The sequence below is a fragment of the Rhinoderma darwinii genome (assembly GCF_050947455.1).
Source record: "Rhinoderma darwinii isolate aRhiDar2 chromosome 2 unlocalized genomic scaffold, aRhiDar2.hap1 SUPER_2_unloc_56, whole genome shotgun sequence".
In the NCBI taxonomy this organism is placed as follows: domain Eukaryota; kingdom Metazoa; phylum Chordata; class Amphibia; order Anura; family Rhinodermatidae; genus Rhinoderma; species Rhinoderma darwinii.
In genome coordinates this window covers 217,478-243,977 of record NW_027461725.1, presented here as the reverse complement: position 1 = coordinate 243,977, position 26,500 = coordinate 217,478, and the positions used below count along the sequence as shown (strand labels likewise).

Below are 26,500 nucleotides of genomic sequence, written 5' to 3'. Positions count from 1 at the left end.
ACTAAGGAGTAGCGTAACGATCCCAAAAAACCTTACTCACCATGGACGAGGATCCATGTGAGATACCGGCTTATGCCCGGATTAAAAACACAATTCGTGTAGTGCTATCGGAGGAGAAGGCGACGACCTGCGGCTTAAAATTCGTGGTGGAGACCGTACTTGTTGGTATCTTCAACATCCAGAAGCGAGAAATTTTGGCGGTGCAGGATTACCCAAGAAGGAGGACATACGACGTTACTTTCATACAGAATGGAGTATTCCGAGATCTGCTGGCGGCTTATACGGTAAAAAATGACCCGAGACTGGACGGTGTTGATTTTTATGAGCACGTTATGGACATCACTAAAATGATAGTTATAAAGATGTACTGCCCTTTTGCCGACTTAAAAGAAGTGATGTCCTTTTTATTCCCTTATTTTAAAACTGTGAAATGTATTGGCAAAGTCATGAATGAGGTTGGTGTATGGACCTCAAAGTGGAGATTCAATGTAACATGTTATAAAGATGCCAATTTTACAGGAGGGATAATGTTGCCGCCAGCACGTTTTAAAATAGGTGATATGGCCGGAGACTTTTATTTTTCAGGGATGCCTCCATTCTGTAGGAAGTGCCAAAAGTACGGTCACACCAAGGAGTCTTGTGACAGCACCTGTAGGAACTGCGGCAGCTCTGAGCACGAGACCAAAACTTGCCCTCTGGGGAAAAGGTGCCGTTTTTGCAGCCGAGTTGGTCACCTCTATGCTACTTGTCCCCACAGATCTAAGGAGTTGGAACAACCTGAGGACCGGCCAAGGCGTCCCGAGCGGCCCGCAGGCCAGATCACCCCCGTACAAAGAGAGGAACCCCAAGGAGGTGAGCAAGACGAAATGGATACCTCCAGCAGACCCCCCCAAACAGGTGACCCTAAAGAGCAGAGGCGACAAAAACGCAGAGCCAGTGATCAGCGGACGAAAGAGCCCCCCCAGGAGACTGGGGCGCAGGATAGTTCGGATGAAGCTGATCCTACTGGCCTGCAAGAGATGCTGGGTCAGCCTGTACCTGAGGCAGAGGTCCCGGGCGGAGCGGCAGCGCTCACTAAGAGACGTAGGGCGTACTCGGAGGTGGCAGCGGGGGTGCCGATGGGAGTACCTGCCAGGTTGAAGGCAGGGAAACCAGTTGACGTGCCCCCGGAAGCGACAACTGAAGGTCCCCCCCCTTCCAGACAGTTGGGGGATATAGGGACAGCTGCCTCCGAGGTAAGCGTGGTCCCTGAGACGTCCAGAAGCGCGATTCCTGCCCCTATAGAAGGGGAGGACGCTGCCAAAGATTGCGGAATCTTACCCGTTGAGTCCGTCTGGGACCCATTTTCAAGAAGCGCCTTAGGTATGGGGGGTCAGCTGAGTGACGGGTCTTCCTCTCAAACCTCATCGATGCGTACATTTGACTCGAGGAAATATGATGATGAGAGCTCGAGTGGGGTGTCTGGCGACGCGGAGGACTGCTGAGGCCTCCTCGGGTAAGATAAAAATAGACTGTCTCTCTCCCTTTTCCTCATGGCTGAGTTATGTGGTCTTTCCCTTAATGTAAGAAGCGTGCACTCACAGACAAGAAGAGCTGCCCTTTTCAACTACCTTTCTGTTTTTACCGCCTCAGTGTTTTTCCTACAGGAATGCTGCATACCTCACCGCATGAATTATAAAAAATATGAGGAAGACTGGAGACTCGGACCTTCAGTGTGGTCCGGGTCCAATGAATCCAAAGCCGCAGGTGTCGCCATTTTATTCAAAGGGAACGTTTTAATTGATCGTTTTTATGAAATTTTACCAGGCAGAATTTTAATGGTCAAAGCTTTTATAAACGGTGTTAGATGGCAGTTTTTAAACTTTTATGGTTCTACAGACAAGAAGGAAAGAGCAAAAATGCTAGAAATTTTACCCCTTTTTATCAATGATTCAGAACCACTTATTTTAGCTGGTGATTTTAATTGTATTTTAAAGGGGGAACGCCGGTTCTCGAATTCAGTAAGTCGAAACTATGATAAAACCCCGTCTATTTTAAAAGATATTACAGTGGATTTTAAACTTACTGATGTTTTTAAAAAATGCAATAGGGATCTACCTGAAGAGGACGGCGTCACCTGGAGCAATGTAAACTGCAGCTCCAGGATTGATTTTATTTTTTGCTCTTATCAAATACTGCCTTTTAAATGTGATCTTAATTCTAACGTGTTTTCTGACCATAAACTTTTATATTTTAAAGTTAATTTGAACGATCAAAGGAGAACTCCGAAGAAAGCCTGGAAATTAAACGTATCCCTTTTAGAGGATCCGCAAATTTTATCCGATTTTATCACCTTTTATAAGGGCTGCAGACGGGTAAGACATCCCAATATGCTAATTGTTTCCTGGTGGGAGAAAATGAAAATAAAGATAAGAGATTTTTTTATTAAAGCTGGGATGAAGAAAGCCAAAGAAAAATTTGAATTTTATGCTAATTTAAATACCCGTCTGCAGACCCAATACAAGTTCAGAGAACAGGGTATGCAGGTGGAGAAAGAGATCACCGAAATTAAAAAAGAAATCTCCCAGTGCCTGGAGCAGAGGGGAAAGGAGATAATCTTTCGCTCTAAGGTAAAACATCTTGAAGAAAATGAGACCTGCTCCAGGTACTTCTTCAAGAAAATAAATGATAAGCATACCCTGTTAAATGAGATAGATGGGGAAACAAATACCCAAAACATTTTAAAAAAGGTGCACGGTTTTTATGCGGATCTTTTTAATACAAAACATGTTGATGTTGATTTTATGAACGACTCATTGAAGGAGGTGGATGCTGTTTTAGATCCTGCTTCCCAAGTGTTTTTATTACAGGATATTACGGAACAGGAGATTTTAGAAACTACAAAGAGTTTTAAAACAGGTAAAGTCCCTGGCCCTGACGGTATACCTATAGAATTCTATGTTATATTTTATGGTATTTTAAAAGAGGATCTCCACCCTCTTTTTACCCAAGTTTTTAGAACAAAAGCCCTCCCGGGGTCCTGGAAGAAAGGCGAGGTGTCCCTGCTTTACAAAAAGGGGGACAAAACAGACATTAAAAATTGGAGGCCTATCACTTTGCTAAACTCTGACTACAAAATAATGGCGAAGATATGTGCGAACAGATTAAAAGCAGTGATAGGCCAGATCATACACTCCAATCAGGTCTGTGGGATACCCGGGAGGAGTATATGGGATAATTTAAACCTTTTAAAAGATGTGATCAGTGACACGAAAGAGAGAGGAGGTAAAATGGCAATTTTATCTATAGATTTTGAGAAAGCCTTCGATAGAGTGTCACATTTTTATCTTTTTAAGGTTTTAGAAAAAATGGGTATACCGGAAGGTTTTTTACAGTCTCTGAAGGCCTTTTATGAAAATTGTACTAGTAAAATTTTAGTAAAGGGTTTTAAGACACAGGATGTCCTTTTAAATTCCGGAGTGAAGCAGGGGTGTCCCTTGTCCCCACTACTTTTTATTTGTGCGATCGAGCCTCTACTCTGCAGGTTAAGAAAGGATAAGCAGATAAGCGGAGTCCCCCTGCCGGGCGGGGGGGGACTAGAGGCTAAAGTGGTGGGGTACATGGACGATGTCGCGGTCCTTTGCAGGGACACCCTGTCATTACAGAAATCCTTTAAACAGATTTACCAATTCTGTTGCTCCTCCGGTTTTTTAGTAAATTTTAATAAAAGTAACATCTTAAATATCGGCAAAATGGTTTTAATGGACATTCCAGTCCCTGTGTCAGAGTCTGTACAAATTTTAGGAGTCTCCTTCAATGAGTCAAATAATGGTTTTACCAGTTGGGACTTGGTGGCACAAAAAGTTAATCAGAAAATTTGCATGTGGAACATGAGAAAGTTAACAATGGAGGGAAAGGTTTTAATTACAAAAATGGTGATTTTACCTATTTTATTATATTTAAGTATGGTATTCCCTCCCCCTGAGATTTTATTGAAAAAAATAATTAAAGCATGTTTCACATTTTTATGGAACTCCAGGATGGAAAAGCTCAGGAGAGAGAAGGTAATATTACCCAAACCAATGGGGGGGAAAGATTTCCCCGATATAAAAGCATTCCTTTTAATAAATTTTTTTACTTTATGTCTTAATGCAGTTTTTAAGGAACATTACTGGTCATATTTTATACGTTTTAACACAGGTTATTTTATGAGGAGGAACGGTTGGTTCTCCACGGTTTTAAGCTCTCCGTATGCTTTTAACCTTTCTGGCCAGTATAAGATTTTAGAAAAAATTGTAAACCTTTTTAACTTAAAAGACAAAAATATTAACGAAGTAAAAAATAGTAAAGGAATTTTAAAAAAGATAAAAGAAAATGTTTTAGTAGCTCCCATCAGTAATTTTAATGAACAAAAATGCAAAGAAATATGGAAGATGGTGAGCGCTAAATATCTTTTTAACCCACAGAAAGATCTGGCCTGGAGCTGTGCCCACGAGTGTCTTCCATGCCGGGCATTCCAGCATCGAAGGGGACTGACCAACTCGGCTGCGTGTCCAAGGGGAGGATGTAGAGATGACGAGACAGTCTACCACCTATTCTGGGAATGTTTTTACGCGAAATCGATATGGACAAGAATCCTCCCCTTGGTACAGAAGATTACAGGACTTCGGAGATACACAAGTGATGGCGTTTTATATGGATGCCTGGAATGCCCAACACAGACTCGAAAAATGATGGCATGGAAGATCACCAACTGCGTAAAAGCAGCTCTGTGGGCGGCCAGAAACATTTTATTATTTAAGCATGAAGTTTTAGCTGTGGAAGATGTTTTAGCCATTTGTCTTAATGAAATGTACAAATATTTTCTTTTAGATAAAAAACTCTCTCCTGTTTTATGTAGAAAATGGTTTTTAAGTGAATGGAGTTCCATAATATGATGCCACCAAGTGCCCTTTTATAAATTGTTTTATATGACAATTTGTATTTATTTGTATTAAACCATGGTTGTAAATTTATGTAAATTTCTTTTGTAAAAACGTATTGATTTTCTGTAAATCTGTTCAAAATTTTAAATAAACGGTTACCTCCTTTGTTGGGGTAGTCAACTCAAAAAATCTGTTCTTATCAGTTTAATATCTGATACGTCCCCTATCTGGGGACCATATATTAAATGGATTTTTAGAACAGGGAGATGGAAATAGAGCTTGCTCTGTCCACTCCACGCATTGACCTGGTATTGCAGTATTTCCAGGACCGGTGCACCCTTTCCTTATGTGTTGACTAAAATCAGATTCCAAAAGTGTTTTTTGTGTTTGCCATTGTTTCTGTCTTTCTGAAGGGATCTCCCCTTTTAATCCCATTATTTCAACACCTGTTGGACAATGCATGAGTGATAATGAGCTAATTGATTAAATGCAATTAATGAATACATTGCCACCTCTTGTTTTGTGTCGTCTGTGTGTCTGTGTTTCCGGCATTTCACATTGGAACAGCTCATTCACCTTCCTTGTCTTCTCTCCGCCCTCCCTTTTAGGTAAGTTAAAGAGCTGCACCTGAGCCAGCCACTGATTGATGCAGCACCACAGTCAAATAGTGGAGTGGAGTAGGGGAACAGCAAACAGCCATTAAAGCCGCCCGCCCGCCCGCCCGCCACAATGGACCTACCTGTGTACACTAGATGGATGTGATGGAATGTACTGTCGTCCCTACATTTCAAGAAGGAGTAAGAATTGCAGTTGCAACAAAGCCTTGCTTGCCTACAAAGAGAGCAGCAATTTGGATTTGTTACTATGTTACCTAGAAGAATAACAAACTGTGCAAGGATGGAGGTTGTAGGAGCAAGGAGAAGTTGTCTGTAAAGTTGGTGGATGCTTATTTTCCATTTTGCAGTCCCTTGTCTCCCTCTTGTGGCCTCCTGGAGGCAACTAGCTGTGCAAAAAAAGACAGCCTGGCGGCCGGCTGTTGCAGTGTTGCCCTCTCAGGCAACACTGAGTGACTGACTGAGCCGCACCGTCTTATATAAAGTTCAGACGGAACTTTGCACGTGTCATAGTGGAGCCCTGAGGAGCCAGAGCCAGCTTTCTGACATCATAATGGGGCCTCAGAGATAAAAGCCTGGGCCCAGGCAGTGTTGGTCAGTGCTGCTCAGCAGGCAGCACTGGACTGGACTGGATTACAGCTGATACAAGGTGTGAAGGAACAAGGGGTGGCTGTGGGCATGCACTTGCTGCCGCTGCCAGTGTTTATCTGCATGGCAGCAGGGCATTTGGGCGTTGCCAGGAAGGCGTTTTTATGTAGATTCCTCCTCTTTCAGCACTGCATTGTGGTGCAAGCAAAAGAAGCAAATCCTGTCTGGCTTCCTCTCCGGCCTTTATTCACCTCCCGTGTAGCTGTGAGTGTGTGAGCCTGCAGGGCCCCATGGAATTGCCTAGAAGTAGGCTGAATCGCTGCAAGGGCTGAACAGCAGTATCGGGCAGGCTCGGGCAACGCGCGGCCCGTTCGGGTTATCGCTTCTCGGCCTTTTGGCTAAGATCAAGTGTAGTATCTGTTCTTATCAGTTTAATATCTGATACGTCCCCTATCTGGGGACCATATATTAAATGGATTTTTAGAACAGGGAGATGGAAATAGAGCTTGCTCTGTCCACTCCACGCATTGACCTGGTATTGCAGTATTTCCAGGACCGGTGCACCCTTTCCTTATGTGTTGACTAAAAGCAGATTCCAAAAGTGTTTTTTGTCTTTGCTATTGTTTCTGTCTTTCTGAAGGGATCTCCCCTTTTAATCCCATTATTTCAACACCTGTTGGACAATGCATGAGTGATAATGAGCTCATTGATTAAATGCAATTAATGAATAGATTGCCACCTCTTGTTGTGTGTCGTCTGTGTTTCTGTGTTTCCGGCATTTCACATTGGAACACCTCATTCACCTTCCTTGTCTTCTCTCCGCCCTCCCTTTTAGGTAAGTTAAAGAGCTGCACCTGAGCCAGCCACTGATTGATTGATTGATTGATTGATTGATTGATTGATTGATTGATTGATTGATTGATTGATGCAGCACAACAGTCAAATAGTGGAGTGGAGTAGGGGAACAGCAAACAGCCAATAAAGCAGCCCGCCCGCTCGCCTGCCCGCCACAATGGACCTACCTGTGTACACTAGATGGATGTGATGGAATGTACTGTCGTCCCTACATTTCAAGAAGAAGTAAGAATTGCAGTTGCAACAAAGCCTTGCTTGCCTACAAAGAGAGCAGCAATTTGGATTTGTTACTATGTTACCTAGAAGAATAACAAACTGTGCAAGGATGGAGGTTGTAGGAGCAAGGAGAAGTTGTCTGTAAAGTTGGTGGATGCCTATTTTCCATTTTGCAGTCCCTTGTCTCCCTCTTGTGGCCTCCTGGAGGCAACTAGCTGTGCAAAAAAAAGACAGCCTGGCGGCCGGCTGTTGCAGTGTTGCCCTCTCAGGCAACACTGAGTGACTGACTGAGCCTCACCGTCTTATATAAAGTTCAGACGGAACTTTGCACGTGTCATAGTGGAGCCCTCAGGATTCCAGAGCCAGCTTTCTGACATCATAATGGGGCCTCAGAGATAAAAGCCTGGGCCCAGGCAGTGTTGGTCAGTGCTGCTCAGCAGGCAGCACTGGACTGGACTGGATTACAGCTGATACAAGGTGTGAAGGAACAAGGGGTGGCTGTGGGCATGCACTTGCTGCCGCTGCCAGTGTTTATCTGCATGGCAGCAGGGCATTTGGGCGTTGCCAGGAAGGCGTTTTTATGTAGATTCCTCCTCTTTCAGCACTGCATTGTGGTGCAAGCAAAAGAAGCAAATCCTGTCTGGCTTCCTCTCCGGCCTTTATTCACCTCCCGTGTAGCTGTGAGTGTGTGAGCCTGCAGGGCCCCATGGAATTGCCTAGAAGTAGGCTGAATCGCTGCAAGGGCTGAACAGCAGTATCGGGCAGGCTCGGGCAACGCGCGGCCCGTTCGGGTTATCGCTTCTCGGCCTTTTGGCTAAGATCAAGTGTAGTATCTGTTCTTATCAGTTTAATATCTGATACGTCCCCTATCTGGGGACCATATATTAAATGGATTTTTAGAACAGGGAGATGGAAATAGAGCTTGCTCTGTCCACTCCACGCATTGACCTGGTATTGCAGTATTTCCATGACCTGCCTAGGTAGAGTCGTGCGTTAACCTTACATCATCCTATCCCCCCACCCCCACTTTAGTAAAGACACGTGACACCGAGGTTGGATGTGAAATGGCCACAGCAGCCGTTTATTAATTTCACAGTTTTATAAAAACAATTTAAATCCGAAACATTCGGATAACTAGTTAGGAATCCGCCATAGAATTCCTCCTAATAATTCACATGACCCAACATGGGTCAGAATCGTAAATAACAATTTAACGTTAACATTAACCCGAGCAGAGGAAGTCCTTGAAGCCCCTTCAGATGTTCCTTTTTAAGAACACACCGAATTAGCCATCTGCAAACCACCAATTACCTCCAGCCGTAAACCAGCTCGGAAGCACCGTTCACCTCTGCAGATGGCTCCAACCACTAGAAGTCCACTTCAAGGGGATAACACCCGATGAAGCCCTCAAGTGATATACCGACCACTAGAAGTCCACTTCAAAGGGATAACACCCGATGAAGTCTTCAACCATGTACCTTTTTTGGGGGACGCATACCCCCGATGCGACCCCCCCACCATTTTGTACTGACTGGCCTCAAGGACTCCCCCCGCCAGCTGCCATGACAACAGAACCTACTCCGGAAAAAAGAAAAACATGTTAAATAAGCACACAAATAAAACACAACGCTCATAGACGGACGTACATAAGACCTAAGGAGTAACAAAACCAAGGGCGGGAGGGTGGGAGCTTACTGTTCTTGTGTTACTCCTCCCGCTGCTTCCGGCTCAATGCCGAGAAACAGCGGGAAGCGCAGAACAGCCCCCCCGTCCCCCTTAACTCCTCCCCGTCCCTCCTCCAGCTCCTACCAACTCTCCCTCACCTAATTAACCCTTTCCCTACCAGGACGGTCATGTCGGCTTCCCTTAATCCCTGCGGGCTGCGTCCAGCCTCTTCTTGACCTGCCTAGGTAGAGTCGTGCGTTAACCTTAGATCATCCTATCCCCCCACCCCCACTTTAGTAAAGACACGTGACACCGAGGTTGGATGTGAAATGGCCACAGCAGCCGTTTATTAATTTCACAGTTTTATAAAAACAATTTAAATCCGAAACATTCGGATAACTAGTTAGGAATCCGCCATAGAATTCCTCCTAATAATTCACATGACCCAACATGGGTCAGAATCGTAAATAACAATTTAACGTTAACATTAACCCGAGCAGAGGAAGTCCTTGAAGCCCCTTCAGATGTTCCTTTTTAAGAACACACCGAATTAGCCATCTGCAAACCACCAATTACCTCCAGCCGTAAACCAGCTCGGAAGCACCGTTCACCTCTGCAGATGGCTCCAACCACTAGAAGTCCACTTCAAGGGGATAACACCCGATGAAGCTCTCAAGTGATATACCGACCACTAGAAGTCCACTTCAAAGGGATAACACCCGATGAAGCCTTCAAGTGATATACCTTCTACCAGAAGACCACTTCAAAGGGATAACACCCGATGAAGTCTTCAACCATGTACCTTTTTTGGGGGACGCATACCCCCGATGCGACCCCCCCACCATTTTGTACTGACTGGCCTCAAGGACTCCCCCCGCACAGCGAAACAGGCCTTGACCACCTTAAGCCTGTGAGTTCCTCCACACCACCACCGCCCTTTCTATGCCTTCTGCTATTGCCAAGCTCCAAAGATCAATGCCAACCTCGGTCAGATGAACCCCGTCACTCCTCCAGAAATTCCCCACTCCTGACTCCAAATCCCTATGCCTCACGCAAATGCCCCCGTTTCTTGCCACAAAACGGGACACCGCCCGGTTGACTTTAATGCGAGCCTTATTGACTCTCTCCACAGATCTAGCTAACCGCCAATGCTTTCTTGGGACTATGTCCGACCACACTATCACCAACTTGGGATAAGATAACCACAAACACAACATATCATGTTTGATATCCCGCACCAACTCACGAAAGGGGCGGACTCCTAAGTCATTCCCACCCACGTGCAACACTAAGACCTCCGGAACCCTATCAAGCCGCGCATATGTCTGGAATTCCGCCAACACCCTGCTCCATGACATACCTCTAAAACCCAGCCAATGCACAACCGCGTCCTGTCGCGGAATGCGCAACTGGCGACCATCCGGGCGGACGTCCGCCCTCAAAGCCCCCCAGTGCACGTACGAATGACCCATCAACCACACCAAACACGGAGGCGAATCTGAAACGGAAAACACAGTTAGGCACCACCATATAACATTTGTAAAGCGTAAACAAAATTATAACATATGGGGGCGGACATAGGACTTAAACCTTTTAGACTCCCAACGACCAATACGCCTCACCCCCTCATCATCCAACCCCCAGCGCCCCGCTTCCGTTGCTGCGCCAATCCTGAAGGAATGAGATGAATATGAGCCTGCCGCAACACCAACCGCCGTCAAACATTTTTTAAATACAGCTCCAAACTGAAACCTGGACAAAAACGACCCGTCCACATGACGTAACAAAGGCAAATCTGGAGACCCCCTGTTTTTCGTAAAACCCCGCATGCACTCTACTGGGCACATGACCGACCCCGAGAGGGCGAACAAAACTATCAGTTTACCCTTCCCTACTTGGTCAGTTTTAGATCGACGCAACCATACCTCCAGCCGGTCTGCGAATAGGCTCACCTCCCCAGATCTCAGCCCCCCAGCCTGTTTGGTACTTGGCGACACCAACTCACCTATTCTAAATGCTCCAAAGAACGCTAACGAAAAAGCCAACCGAAACAAATCCATTTCGTCTGAAGAACGACAGACCGATGCTAATGAACCGCCCAACGAGCTAAGCAAAGCAAACGACACCGGCCTTCTACTATCCGCCTCCACCCTACCTCGGCGCAACCCCTTCAAAGCCTGCGATACCAGAAATTCCTTCGATACATCCTGAAAGCCCCGCAACTTAAACCCAAACGCCACCGCAGATATGAACCGGTTCACCTTCGCTACTGAAAACCCCGCCTCCCAGGCGTCCCCTAACCAGTACAAAAGTGCCACCAACCTGTCTCTATCCGTATTGACGTCACCCAACTCTCTTACCCACTCCTCCCACTGCCTCCAACAAGCAGCATAAGCACTCCACGTCGTGCGCGCCAAAGACCTTTGTAACAGCTGTTCTATGGGACCGATACCAGATCCCAAAGATGCTCCGGACAAGCCAAACCGAGACGTTCCGCTCCCGGTGCCAATTGCCGAAACCGGTCCCACTGCGAGCGAGAAAGAGCATCAGCGATACAATTCCGTACACCCGGGACATGCACCGCCACCACCCACGCGTTCAACGACAAACACACCAACACTAAATGTCGCAACAATTGAACTACCGGAGGAGAGGACGCCGTGATGTTATTAATGGCAAGCACCACCCCCATGTTGTCGCAGTAAAAACGGACCTTCTTATCCCTGAGCCTGTCCCCCCAAATGGTAGCCGCCACCACGATGGGAAACAGCTCGAGCAGGGCCAGATTCCGCGTGAGTCCACTGGACACCCAGCTAGCCGGCCATTGACCTGCGCACCACGGACCTCCCCCGTAAGCTCCAAAACCACCCGCCCCAGCCGCATCCGTGAAAATATTAAAATCACTCGTATCCTGCGCTGGGGCCATCCATAGCGAGCGACCATTGTACTGGCCCAAGAAGTCATCCCAAACCTGAAGATCAGCTCGGTGCTCCTCCTTGAGCCGCACAAAATGATGCGGCGCACGCACTCCCGCCGTTGCCGCCGCCAACCTCCTACCAAACACCCTCCCCATCGGCATAATCCGGCAGGCGAAATTCAACTTCCCCAGCAGCGACTGAAGCTCCCTCAGCGTCATTTTCTTCATTCTACAAGCCCGTCGAACCTCCAGCCTCAAAGCACCCAACTTATCCGCCGGGAGACGACACTCCATTGCCACCGAGTCTATTTCGATTCCCAAAAAACAAATCGTCGCTACCGGGCCCTCCGTTTTTCCCGGCGCCAAAGGAATCCCAAAATCCCTCGCCACCTTCTGTAGAGCATGAAGCAAATTACCGCAAACCGGCGAACCCCCCGGGTCAACGCACAAAAAATCATCTAAGTAATGGATCAACGAGTCGACCCCGGATACTCCCCTCGTTACCCACTCCACGAAGCTACTAAACGCCTCGAAGTATGCACAAGAAAGGGAACACCCCATCGGAAGGCACCGATCCACGTAAAAAGCCCCATTCCAAAAACAACCCAACAGCCGTTGGCTTTCTGGATGGACCGGCAACAACCTGAACGCCGCCTCGATGTCAGTTTTTGCCAGCAGCGCCCCAGGACCCGCAGCCCGCACTAACCCCACCGCCTTATCGAATGAGGTATAAACTACGGAGCACAACTCGTGATCAATCCCGTCATTTACCGACGAACCCTTGGGATACGATAAATGTTGAATCAAACGAAATTTTCCGGGCTCGCGTTTAGGGACAATACCCAAAGGGGACACAACTAAATCTTTTACCGGCGACTCAACAAACGGCCCCGACATGCGGCCCAACGAAACTTCTTTTAACAACTTTTCCGACACGACTTTTGCATGCAAGTAAGCCGATTTTAAATTCCTCCGCGTAACCGGAACCTCATAAGGAGGCGGAGGAATAACAAAACCAACACGAAACCCTTCATAAAGCAACTTAGCCGCCGCCCTATCCGGATACTCATTTAGATAAGGGGCCATCTTTTCCACCCTCACCGGCGACACCCCCTTGACCAGCCGCGTGCTGGTTACCTGACCTCTTTTTTCGCAGACATTTTGCCGCCTCGTGTGATGCACCATTACACTCGGAACACACGTGCTTGAACTTGCACGTGGCCCCGAACTTGCACTGACCTTCATTAAATTGCCAGCAAAACCCCGCCTTTGCCCCGCCGCTTTGTCCAACCTGACTAGACTGGCCTCCCTGGCCGGCGCTCCCGGGAAAGGACTGCCTAACCGGAGCCGTAACCAGAGAGCAATATCCTTCTGGTCCCACCGAATCGCCGGCCGAACCGCCTTCCGCTGACGGAATTGCTCATCGTATCGCAGCCACGCTTGCCCCCCATACGCCCTATGAGCCTCCCCAATAGCATCAAAATAACAAAACAACGCCGAACAATTTTCCGGCGCCTTTTCCCCTATCACACTAGCCAATATGGCGAACGCCTGCGACCAATTAACGAACGTCTGCGGGATAAGCCTATACCGCCGCCGTTCCTCCTCGTCCTTTTTACTCTCATCCCGCTTGCCCATATCCAAATTAAATTTAGCGAGCGGCAAGAGAGAAAAAATTTCAACATACTCATCCTTCCAGATCCGCTCGCGCACCTCCTGCTTTAAATGCGCCCCCAACGGACCTTCAAAACAAACGTACACCTCCCCCCGAGCACGATCATCAATACGCACTCGATCGCCGACCTTCTGCGCCTCGGTCTGTACCGACACCGCGACCGCCTCTCTAACCGCCGCCACCGGACGCGCCTGTAACGATCCCACGTCCCTGGGGCCTTCCCAAACTACCGCAGGGGACACTTCCGTTACTACCGGCGCCGCGGCCCTGTCCAGGCGCCCCACCAGCTCCCGTAAGCAACCCACTAAGTCTGCCAAACCCGCTCCGTCGCGTCCGCCCGCGCCACTACCGGCCCCCGATGCAATGCTAGCAGCCCCCCCGCCGACACCCGACATAAAAATCGCTGGATAAGACAATGATGGAGTTATACACTCACCGGGCTGCACAGGCGCTGTGTTCCCGTCAGCCGGACCATCCTGACCTCGACGATACACGTCCAGTTCACCTTCCTCCAATTCTTCTCTCGCCGACGACTGTCCATCCCAACGACATCTTCGGAACGGGGATGAGGACGCGCTGACCGATGGGCCGGCAACCTGCCGTCCGACCGCCGGGACCCAGACTTCCGACCGGACCTGTTGCCTCGACGTCGCTGCCGATCTAGGCGTCCGTCTAGACGATCCTGACGAAGCCTGCCCCCTGGCCGGAACATCACCATGCGGGGCGGCCGTACATTGTACTCCACATCTTCCATCTGATGGGGGAGGGGTGACAGGGAGCCCAGCCTGCGACTCCCTGCTTACCGCCGGACCCCGTCGCGGCCTGGGATTCCTGCCAGGACGCAGGGCCTGGGAAGGGGCGGTCCTCCCAGCTGCCTGGCCTGCAGCGTCCGGGATCGGGCTCCCTCTGCGACGCCGTGTCCGCGGGACTGCCTCCGGGCTGAGGCGCTCTGGAGGTCGGGACCGCCGAGAGGGACGGGTCGACCCGGCCTGCGTCCCCGTCACCCCTGGCAACGCTCTCTGCCCGCCCAGCGCAGGAGCGGTTGTTGCCGACTCCCCCCCCGCCGCCATAGCCATGCTCGAGAGGGGGCCGGGGGAGGGGAGCCTGTCCTTTGCAACAGACCCCGAACGCCGTGCCCGACGTGGCGAAACGGCGTCCGGGATCCTCGTTATGGCAGCCACGGTCTCCTCTAGCCATCCGGGACCGTGGTGCACAGCAGCGGCACGCAGCCGCTCTAACATTAAGGCCTCTGCCATCCCTAAAAGCACGGGCAACGGGGGAGCTTACTGTTCTTGTGTTACTCCTCCCGCTGCTTCCGGCTCAATGCCGAGAAACAGCGGGAAGCGCAGAACAGCCCCCCCGTCCCCCTTAACTCCTCCCCGTCCCTCCTCCAGCTCCTACCAACTCTCCCTCACCTAATTAACCCTTTCCCTACCAGGACGGTCATGTCGGCTTCCCTTAATCCCTGCGGGCTGCGTCCAGCCTCTTCTGGACCGCATTGACCTGGTATTGCAGTATTTCCAGGACCGGTGCACCCTTTCCTTATGTGTTGACTAAAATCAGATTCCAAAAGTGTTTTTTGTGTTTGCCATTGTTTCTGTCTTTCTGAAGGGATCTCCCCTTTTAATCCCATTATTTCAACACCTGTTGGACAATGCATGAGTGATAATGAGCTAATTGGTTAAATGCAATTAATGAATACATTGCCACCTCTTGTTTTGTGTCGTCTGTGTGTCTGTGTTTCCGGCATTTCACATTGGAACAGCTCATTCACCTTCCTTGTCTTCTCTCCGCCCTCCCTTTTAGGTAAGTTAAAGAGCTGCACCTGAGCCAGCCACTGATTGATGCAGCACCACAGTCAAATAGTGGAGTGGAGTAAGGGAACAGCAAACAGCCATTAAAGCCGCCCGCCCGCCCGCCCGCCACAATGGACCTACCTGTGTACACTAGATGGATGTGATGGAATGTACTGTCGTCCCTACATTTCAAGAAGGAGTAAGAATTGCAGTTGCAACAAAGCCTTGCTTGCCTACAAAGAGAGCAGCAATTTGGATTTGTTACTATGTTACCTAGAAGAATAACAAACTGTGCAAGGATGGAGGTTGTAGGAGCAAGGAGAAGTTGTCTGTAAAGTTGGTGGATGCTTATTTTCCATTTTGCAGTCCCTTGTCTCCCTCTTGTGGCCTCCTGAAGGCAACTAGCTGTGCAAAAAAAGACAGCCTGGCGGCCGGCTGTTGCAGTGTTGCCCTCTCAGGCAACACTGAGTGACTGACTGAGCCGCACCGTCTTATATAAAGTTCAGACGGAACTTTGCACGTGTCATAGTGGAGCCCTGAGGAGCCAGAGCCAGCTTTCTGACATCATAATGGGGCCTCAGAGATAAAAGCCTGGGCCCAGGCAGTGTTGGTCAGTGCTGCTCAGCAGGCAGCACTGGACTGGACTGGATTACAACTGATACAAGGTGTGAAGGAACAAGGGGTGGCTGTGGGCATGCACTTGCTGCCGCTGCCAGTGTTTATCTGCATGGCAGCAGGGCATTTGGGCGTTGCCAGGAAGGCGTTTTTATGTAGATTCCTCCTCTTTCAGCACTGCATTGTGGTGCAAGCAAAAGAAGCAAATCCTGTCTGGCTTCCTCTCCGGCCTTTATTCACCTCCCGTGTAGCTGTGAGTGTGTGAGCCTGCAGGGCCCCATGGAATTGCCTAGAAGTAGGCTGAATCGCTGCAAGGGCTGAACAGCAGTATCGGGCAGGCTCGGGCAACGCGCGGCCCGTTCGGGTTATCGCTTCTCGGCCTTCTGGCTGAGATCAAGTGTAGTTCTGATTACTTGTAGTCAGTGCTGCCTGGTCTTGGTTAGGAGGTGCTCAGGTACCCTCTCTCTCGGCCTCGGGGGATCGTCCAGGTTCGCCTGGACTTCACCCCCGTGCTGCTATTTGGGAGAGAGGCTTAGTCCTGAGCAACGAGTTGCGATCCACATATCCCCCGTGTAGGCTTCGGCCGAAAAGGGGAAAGCTGCGTAGACGTTACGTCACCAACGGGTGGCGTAACTTTCCGTGAAAACCCCTCACCATGGACGAAAGTCCTGGTGAGATACCGGCGTATGCCCGGATAAAGAATACAATCCGTGTTATTGTATCAGAAGAGAAGGCGACGACCTGCGGCCTGAAGTTCTTGGTGGAGACCGTGCTTGTTGGCATTTTCAACATTCAGAAGCGGGAGATATTGGCGGTACAAGACTATCCTAGGAGAAGAACATACGACATAACTTTTGTACAGAATGGAGTGTTCCAAGATCTGCTGGCGGCATACATGGTAAAAAACGATCCGAGACTGGACGGTATTGAATTTTACGAACATGTGTTGGACATCACTAAGATGATTGTGATAAAAATGTACTGCCCGTTTGCTGATTTAAAAGATGTGATGTCCTTTTTATCCCCCTATTTCAAAAGTGTAAAATGTATTGGCAAAATAATGAACGAAGTTGGAGTTTGGACGTCAAAGTGGAGATTTTTAGTAACTTGTTATAGAGATGCCAATACAGCAGGGGGGATAATGTTGCCGCCAGCACGCTTTAAATTAGGTGATATGGCAGGAGATCTTTTTTATACAGGAATGCCTCCATTCTGTAGAAAATGTCAAAAGTACGGTCACACCAAAGAGTTCTGCGAAAGCACCTGTAGGAACTGTGGCAGCTCTGAGCACGAGGCCAAAACTTGCCCTCTGGGGAAAAGGTGTCGTTTTTGCAGCCGAGTTGGTCATCTATATGCTACTTGTCCCCACAGATCGGAACAACCCGAGGTCCGGCCGAGGCGTCCAGAGCAGCCAGCAGGCCAGATCGCCCCCGCACAAGGAGAGGAACCAAGAGGTGAAGAGGCAGATGACATGGACACCTCCAGCAGACCCCCCCAAACAGGTGACCCAAAGGAGCAAAGGCGGTTTAAGAGAAGAGCCAGTGATCAGCGGACGAAAAAGCCCCCTCAGGAAACGGAGGAGATGGGTAGTTCGGATGAAGCTGATCCGCCTGGGCCGCAGGAGATGCTGGGTCAGCCTGTACCTGAGGCAGAGGACCCGGGCGGAGCGGCAGCTAGGTCTAAGAGGCGTAGGGCGTACTCAGAGGTGGCAGCGGGGGTGCCGATGGGAGTACCTGCTAGAGCGAAAGCAGGGAAACCAGTTGACGCGCCCCCGGAAGCACCAGCTGAAGGTCTCCCCCCTTCTCGCCAGTTGGGGGAGACAAGCATAGCTACCTCTGAGGTGACAGAAGTCCCGGAAACGGCCGCGAGTGCGTTTCCTGCCCCTATCGTAGGGGAGGAGGCTGCCATACAATATGCTCCAGAAACCTTGCCCGTGGAGTCCATCTGGGACCCATTTGCGATAAGTGCCTCAGGTATGGCGGGGGGTCAGCTGTCTGACATGAGTTCCTCTCCAATCTCCTCAAGTTATACAGTCGGTTTGAAGTCGGAGGGCGATGAGAGTTCGAGTGAGGTCTCTGGTAACGCCGAGGACTGCTGAGGCCACCTCGGGTAAGATTACATAAGACTGTCTCTTTTCCCTTTTCCTCATGGCAGAGTTAGGTGGCATTTCCTTAAATGTTAGGAGCGTGCATTCTAAGACGAGAAGAGCTGCCCTGTTTGACTATCTTTCTATTTTTTCCGCCACCGTTTTTTTCCTACAGGAATGCTGTATCCCACATCGCACGAACTACAACAAATATAAGGAAGACTGGAGACTCGGACCTTCAGTGTGGTCCGGGTCTAACGATTCCAGAGCCGCAGGTGTCGCCATTTTATTTAAAGGGAACGTTTTAATTGACAGTTTTAATGAAATTTTACCAGGTAGAATTTTATTGGTCAAAGCTTTTATAGACGGTATTAGATGGCAGTTTTTAAATTTTTATGGGTCCTCGGACAAGAATGAAAGAGCTAGAATGCTAGAGATTTTACCCCTTTTTTTAAACGATTCAGAGCCACTTGTTTTAGCGGGTGATTTTAATTGTATTTTAAAGGGGGAACGCCGGTTCTCTAACTCAGTAAGCAGGAATTATGACAAAACCTCCTCATTATTAAAAGATATAGTTACTGATTTTAAACTTACTGATGTTTTTAAGAAATGTAACAGCAATTTATCTGCAGAGGCCGGCGTCACCTGGAGCAATGTGAACTGTAGCTCCAGGATCGATTTTATATTCTGCTCTTATCAAGTACTGCCTTTTAAATGTGATCTTAATCCCAATGTTTTATCTGATCATAAATTATTGTATTTTAAAGTTAAAAATGATATTGGGAAAAATACTGTCAAAAAAGCCTGGAAAATGAACGTTTCCCTTTTAGATGATCCGCAAATTTTATCTGATTTTATTACCTTTTATAAGGGCTGCAGACGGGTAAGACATCCAAATATGTCCATAGTCTCATGGTGGGAGAAAATAAAAATAAAAATAAGAGACTTTTTCATAAAAATCGGAAGGAGAAAAGCAAAAGAAAAACAGGATTTTTTTGCTAATTTGAATACCCGTCTGCAGACCCAATACAAGTTCAGAGAACAGGGTATGCAGGTGGAGGAGGAGATTATGGAGATTAGGAAGGAGATCTCCCAGTGCCTGGAGCAGAGAGGTAAGGAAATTGTCTTTCGTTCAAAAATGAAACACCTCGAGGAAAATGAGACCTGCTCCAGGTACTTTTTTAAGAAAATTAACGATAAGCATACCCTGTTAGACAATGTTGATGGAGATACAAACACTGACAATATTTTAAAAAAGGTACACAGATTTTATGCGGATCTTTTTAATATAAAGCTTGTTAATGTTGATTTGATGAACGACTCATTGAAGGAGGTTGACGCTGTTTTAAATCCTGTCTCCAAAGATTTTTTATTACAGGATATTACGGAACAGGAGATTTTAGATACCATCAAGAGTTTTAAAACAGGTAAAGTCCCTGGCCCTGATGGTATACCCATAGAGTTTTATGTCACATTTTATGGAGTTTTAAAAGAGGATCTCTATTCCCTTTTTACTCAAGTTTTTAGAACAAAAGCCCTCCCGGGGTCCTGGAAGAAAGGTGAGGTGTCCCTGCTTTATAAAAAGGGGGACAAAACAGATATTAAAAACTGGAGGCCTATCACCTTACTGAACACAGACTACAAAATAATGGCCAAGATTTGCGCGAATAGGCTAAAGGCTGTTATAGAGAAAATCGTCCACTCCAACCAAGTCTGTGGGATACCTGGGAGGAGCATATGGGACAATTTAAACCTTTTAAAAGATGCTATTGGTGATACGAAGGAGAGAAAAGGCAGATTGGCGGTTTTATCCATAGATTTCGAGAAAGCCTTTGATAGAGTATCACATTTTTATCTTTTTAAGGTTTTAGAAAAGATGGGTATACCAGAAGGCTTTTTACAGTCTCTGAAGGCCTTTTATGAAAATTGTACGAGCAAGATTTTAGTAAAGGGTTTTAAGACACAGGATGTCCTTTTAAACTCCGGAGTGAAGCAGGGGTGTCCCTTGTCCCCACTACTTTTTATATGTGCGATCGAGCCTCTACTCTGCAGATTGAGGAATGACAAGCAGATATGTGGAGTCCCCCTGCCGGGCGGGGGGGGACTAGAGGCAAAAGTAGTGGGGTACATGGATGATGTCGCGGTCCTGTGCAGGGACGCCCCGTCACTGCAAAAAGCATTACAACAGATATACCAATTTTGCTGCTCCTCCGGTTTTAAAGTCAATTTTAATAAAAGTAATATTTTAAATATTGGCAATATGATTTTACAGGACATTCCAGTCCCTGTGTCGGAGTCTGTACAGATTTTAGGGGTCTCCTTCAATGAGTCAAACAATGGTTTTATCAGTTGGGACTTGGTGGCACAAAAAGTTAATAAGAAAATTTGTTTATGGAATCTTAGAAAACTGACAATGGAGGGAAAAATTTTAATCACAAAAATGGTGATTTTACCAATTTTATTATATCTAAGTATGGTTTTCCCTCCCCCTGATATTTTATTAAAAAAGATTACCAAGGCATGTTTTACATTTTTATGGAATTCTAGGATGGAGAAGCTCAGGAGAGAAAAAGTGATGTTACCAAAGCTAATGGGTGGTAAAGATTTTCCAAATATAAAAGCATTTCTTTTAATCCATTTTTTTACACTGTGTCTTAATACTGTTTTTAAGGAACACTACTGGTCTTATTTTATCCGTTTTAACACTGGCTATTTTATGAGGAGGTACGGATGGTTCTCTACGGTTTTAAGCTCGCCATATGCTTTTAACCTGCCAGACCAGTATAAGATTTTAGAAAAAATAGTGAACCTTTTTAACCTAAAAGACAAAAGAATAGAAGATGTAAAAAATAGTAAATATGTTTTAAAGGAAATAAAAGAAAATGTTTTAATAGCCCCCATTAGCAATTTTAATGAAAACAAATGCAAAATTATCTGGAGCATGGTTAATGCTAAATTCATTTTTAATTCACAGAAGGATCTGGCCTGGAGCTGCGCCCACGAGTGTCTTCCATGCCGGGCATTCCAGCATCGAAGGGGACTGACCAACTCGGCTGCGTGTCCAAGGGGAGGATGCCGCGATGACGAGACAGTCTTACATCTCTTTTGGCAATGTTATTTTTCACAACTTATATGGACAAAAATCCTCCCCTTGATGAAGAAGATAACCGGAATAAAGAGAATTACAAGTGAAGGCGTTTTTTACGGATGTCTGGAGTGCCCAACAAGGACTCAGAAAATTATGGCATGGAAGATTACTAACTGCGTTAAAGCAGCTCTGTGGGCGGCCAGGAATATTCTTTTATTCAAACATGAAATTTTATCTGTGAATGATATTTTAGGAATTTGTTTTTATGAAATGCACAAGTATTATCTTTTAGACAAAAAATTCTCTCCTGTTTTAAGTAGAAAATGGTTTTTTAGCGAATGGAATTCTATAATATGATGCCACCAAGTGCCCTTTTATAAATTGTATGATTTTAATCTGACAATTTGTATTTTTTTTTTTTTTTAACCATTGTTGTAAAATTTGAATCCCTGTAAAAATGTTGAAAAATGTTAATTTATTGTAAAACCTGAAAAATTTTAAATAAACGGTTACCCCCAAAGTTGGGGTAGTCAACTTAAAAAAAAATCTGTTCTTATCAGTTTAATATCTGATACGTCCCCTATCTGGGGACCATATATTAAATGGATTTTTAGAACAGGGAGATGGAAATAGAGCTTGCTCTGTCCACTCCACGCATTGACCTGGTATTGCAGTATTTCCAGGACCGGTGCACCCTTTCCTTATGTGTTGACTAAAATCAGATTCCAAAAGTGTTTTTTGTGTTTGCCATTGTTTCTGTCTTTCTGAAGGGATCTCCCCTTTTAATCCCATTATTTCAACACCTGTTGGACAATGCATGAGTGATAATGAGCTAATTGATTAAATGCAATTAATGAATACATTGCCACCTCTTGTTTTGTGTCGTCTGTGTGTCTGTGTTTCCGGCATTTCACATTGGAACAGCTCATTCACCTTCCTTGTCTTCTCTCCGCCCTCCCTTTTAGGTAAGTTAAAGAGCTGCACCTGAGCCAGCCACTGATTGATGCAGCACCACAGTCAAATAGTGGAGTGGAGTAGGGGAACAGCAAACAGCCATTAAAGCCGCCCGCCCGCCACAATGGACCTACCTGTGTACACTAGATGGATGTGATGGAATGTACTGTCGTCCCTACATTTCAAGAAGGAGTAAGAATTGCAGTTGCAACAAAGCCTTGCTTGCCTACAAAGAGAGCAGCAATTTGGATTTGTTACTATGTTACCTAGAAGAATAACAAACTGTGCAAGGATGGAGGTTGTAGGAGCAAGGAGAAGTTGTCTGTAAAGTTGGTGGATGCTTATTTTCCATTTTGCAGTCCCTTGTCTCCCTCTTGTGGCCTCCTGGAGGCAACTAGCTGTGCAAAAAAAGACAGCCTGGCGGCCGGCTGTTGCAGTGTTGCCCTCTCAGGCAACACTGAGTGACTGACTGAGCCGCACCGTCTTATATAAAGTTCAGACGGAACTTTGCACGTGTCATAGTGGAGCCCTGAGGAGCCAGAGCCAGCTTTCTGACATCATAATGGGGCCTCAGAGATAAAAGCCTGGGCCCAGGCAGTGTTGGTCAGTGCTGCTCAGCAGGCAGCACTGGACTGGACTGGATTACAGCTGATACAAGGTGTGAAGGAACAAGGGGTGGCTGTGGGCATGCACTTGCTGCCGCTGCCAGAGTTTATCTGCATGGCAGCAGGGCATTTGGGCGTTGCCAGGAAGGCGTTTTTATGTAGATTCCTCCTCTTTCAGCACTGCATTGTGGTGCAAGCAAAAGAAGCAAATCCTGTCTGGCTTCCTCTCCGGCCTTTATTCACCTCCCGTGTAGCTGTGAGTGTGTGAGCCTGCAGGGCCCCATGGAATTGCCTAGAAGTAGGCTGAATCGCTGCAAGGGCTGAACAGCAGTATCGGGCAGGCTCGGGCAACACGCGGCCCGTTCGGGTTATCGCTTCTCGGCCTTTTGGCAAGATCAGGTGTAGTATTTCTGCATCTGGTTTTGTTGGGAGGTGTCCGGGGTACCCTGCTCCTTGGCCTTGGGGGATCGTCTCTTTTCACAGAGAGACTTCACCCCCTTGCTGCTATTTGGGGAGTGGGCTTAGCCCCCGGACAACGAGTTGCGATCGCGCCTTACCCAAGAGGTCAACCGGCCTTGAGGCGTTTTTCTAAGAGCGTTCCGAGGGCGTTTATCGGGCTTCGTAGGTGTCTGGGGTACCCTAATCCTTGGCCTTGGGGGAGGGTTCCACTTAATTGTGGAATCTGAGCCCTTGCTGCTATAAGGGACAGGCTTAGCCCCCAGGCACTGAAAATGCCATATACATTTGGATTTGCATCCGGGGACACCCGGTTGCGCCAGTCCGTCCGCATCGAGGTGGAAGAAGGCCATCGCCAGCGGAAGAACCTTCGCTTCATTGTGGAGGTGATTCTGCTGGACTTCCTGGGGCTCAAGCGGGCGGACATCCTGTGTCTCAACGACCAGGAAAGCCGCGGTCGGTACACCGTATCCTTTACGGCCGCGGCATGTTGCGACAACATGCACAAAAGATTGTCTGATGCGGACCAGAGTGAGGAGCGGCTAAATGGACTGAACTTTTTATTCCTCTACGGGGAGGAAGAAGTCCCGCTCGTGATGTGCATGTTCAGTCCATTTGTCTCAGAGTGTGACATTGAAACCTTCCTCAGTCGTTACTGCAGGGAGGTCCGCTTCTCACATAAAATCTTGAACACCCAGAGCTTCTGGAATGGCAAAAGAAAATATTGGGTGAAGTTCCGCCAGGATCCCAATGGCATTGGAGGCTTACATCACCCACCCCAGAACTTTGCCATTGGGAAGAATCGAGGATTCCTATTTTACCCCCAGATGCCAATAGCCTGCCGGAACTGCTTGAGATATGGCCACACCAGAGAACATTGTGACCGGCCCCATGTGGTGCAGTGTAACAGGTGTGGCCAGGTTGGACACGTAGCGGCAAAATGCAGTTCCGAGGTGTTGTGCAATCTGTGCGGCATGACTGGGCATGCTTTTAAAGATTGCCCCCGCAGAGCGAAATCTGGGCCACCCAGACCAGGGCCAGAGCGGCAGTTTGCAACATGTGCAGACGCCGCTGGTAATGCCCCAAAACGAGCATTGACGACTGAGGGGTCCAGGCCAAAGTCCTTCACAGCTCCATCGGGGGGCCCACCGATGTCAGCCTCGAGGGACGGCCATAGGGATTCCACCGGGTCCAGGCAGAGCAGGAGGAATTCTGACTCTGCTGGACATAAGTTGACCGGCACCTCTGCAAACAGGTCCTCTGCTCCGCCTGCAGTGGACCCTGTTGAGGCAGTGGTTAGCGACAGGCGTCGTGGCTCCGTAGGTTCTGCAGTAGGACCTGACGCCTGTCCCAAGAGTGTGGGCATGGAGCGGAGACACTCTGTGTCAGACGAGGGCTCCATTAAGAAAACCCTAAAATATGCTGGATTGGAGCCTCGTTTTGACCATTTCCGGTCAACGGGGGGGTCGGAGCAAAGTTCCTCCACTGCGGTTGTGGAGGGGCTTGCGATGAAGGCTCCCCGTAAGCAGGCAAAGGTTGCCAAGAGCGATGGGACCTCACAGGCCCCTGTGCAGCTGCCCAGGAAGGACATCAGCGATATCTTCAGCCAGGGGCCAGAGATGGGTGAGAGCGACTTCGAGGAGATGGATAGGAGCCATTCTGCAAAGAGACAGCGAGAGGAAGAGGAGTCCGGAGTTCGGAGGAAAGCTGCCTATCGGAGTTCGGATGAGAGCAGTGTGGGGGTTGGAGCCGCCCACGTATCTGGCTCTGACCCTACCAACATCCAAGATTTATTGACCCCTCAAAAAGGGGGTCCAGACTCGCAGCTGATCTCCGAGTACGACTCTTCTGGTTCGGACCCTGACCTCAACTAAGACTATGTTGGTTCCTATCAAAGTCGCCTCACTAAATGTGAGGTCCCTAAAGAGCCCTGTCCGCAGGACTGCTTTATTTTCATTTTTAGAGACTGTGGACTTTGACCTTTGCCTGCTTCAAGAATGTGGAATCCCTAATGACTTGGAATATCAAGATTTAAAGATGGACTGGAAACTAGGCCCCTCAGTCTGGTCTGGTGGAAATGACTGTCGCTCTGCGGGGGTTGGATTGCTCTGCCGAGGTCGTTTTATCTCCATCCAAACAGTGACTGAAATCATGCCCGGCAGAGCTATTTTAATACATTTGCTTTTTAATGGAACTTTAATTCGTGTTTTAAACGTTTATGCCCCTCCTACCAAACAGGAGAGGGCAGAACTATTAGAGATTTTACCATTGTTTTGTGTTGGGTCTACCCCCCTGCTGGTGGGTGGTGATTTTAACTGTGTGCGAGATGGAGAACACCGCCAGGGTGGGGATTTTAATCGAAAAATTGACCGTACTTCTTACCTGCTCAAGAATTTTATTGGTGATTTTAAATTGAAAGATTGCTGGAGGGAACTCTTGCCTGCGGACCCAGGCCCCACCTGGTCCAATGGAAGAGTGAGCTCCAGAATTGATTTTATTTTCACTTCTAATAGTTTTATTCCCAAAAAATGTTTGCTTTTAACAAATATTTTATCTGATCACAAGCTCCTTTCAGTGCACCTGGAGCTAGAGGGAGAGCAAAAAGCTTGTAGGGGTCCCTGGAGACTAAACACCACACTCCTGGAGGACCCCATCATTAAAGAGGAGTTTGTGCGGACCTACCAGTGTTGGCAGTCCCATAGAGCGCCCAGTCAGCCTATGCTACACTGGTGGGAGGGCATTAAACCCAAAATCAGAGCTTTTTTTATTCGAGCAGGTAAGAAGAAAGCAAAAGAGAAAAAACAATGGTTTTATGTTCTTAATAAACGTTTACATGTACTTTTTAAATTGAAGGAGATTGGTATGGATGTTGATGATGATATCTTAAATCTTAAAGCTGAAATAAAATATGCCATAGAAGAGAAAGGGAAACAAATAATTTTTAATTCACATGTAAAGCACCTCGAGGATGGCGAGAAGTGTTCCCGGTTCTTCTTCAAAAAGGTAATGGATAAACGAGATGTCATTTTAAACCTTGAAGGAGAAACCACTATGGTCGGCATTTTAAATTCTGCTTTTAATTTCTACCAATCTCTTTTTAACAAGAAAAATATTGATCCTTCCTTTTTAGAACATGTTCTTAATTCCCTTGATGCCAAGCTAGATATTTTAGACCAGGAAGTTTTATCCCGTAATATTACCTTGGAGGAACTTTTATTTGCTTTTAAAAGTTTTTCTAATGGGAAAGCTCCTGGGGAAGATGGTCTGCCCATCGAATTTTATCATGCTTTTTGGGAAATTTTAAAGAATGACATGTTTTTATTGTATAAGGAAGTTTTTATTACTGAAGAGCTGCCCCCTTCCTGGAGGAGGGGGATTGTGTCCTTAATTTTTAAAAAAGGTGAGAGGGACCAGTTAAAAAACTGGCGCCCTATTACTCTTTTAAACGTTGATTGTAAAATTTTAG

General features: G+C 47.4%; 3 non-coding genes and 1 pseudogene across 3 annotated transcripts; all 4 read left to right on the top strand.

Annotated features, from left to right (window-relative positions):
- The first annotated feature begins 5,059 nt into the window (after window positions 1-5,059).
- Window positions 5,060-5,246, top strand: LOC142680961 (U2 spliceosomal RNA). Its single transcript, XR_012853348.1, has one exon. It is a non-coding gene; the product is annotated as a U2 spliceosomal RNA (small nuclear RNA).
- A 1,238-nt stretch (window positions 5,247-6,484) lies between these two features.
- Window positions 6,485-6,675, top strand: LOC142680479 (U2 spliceosomal RNA). Its single transcript, XR_012852960.1, has one exon. It is a non-coding gene; the product is annotated as a U2 spliceosomal RNA (small nuclear RNA).
- Window positions 6,676-7,971: 1,296 nt separating this feature from the next.
- Window positions 7,972-8,162, top strand: LOC142680946 (U2 spliceosomal RNA). Its single transcript, XR_012853341.1, has one exon. It is a non-coding gene; the product is annotated as a U2 spliceosomal RNA (small nuclear RNA).
- A 13,387-nt stretch (window positions 8,163-21,549) lies between these two features.
- Window positions 21,550-21,718, top strand: LOC142680991 (U2 spliceosomal RNA; annotated as a pseudogene).
- The last annotated feature ends 4,782 nt before the right edge of the window (window positions 21,719-26,500 follow it).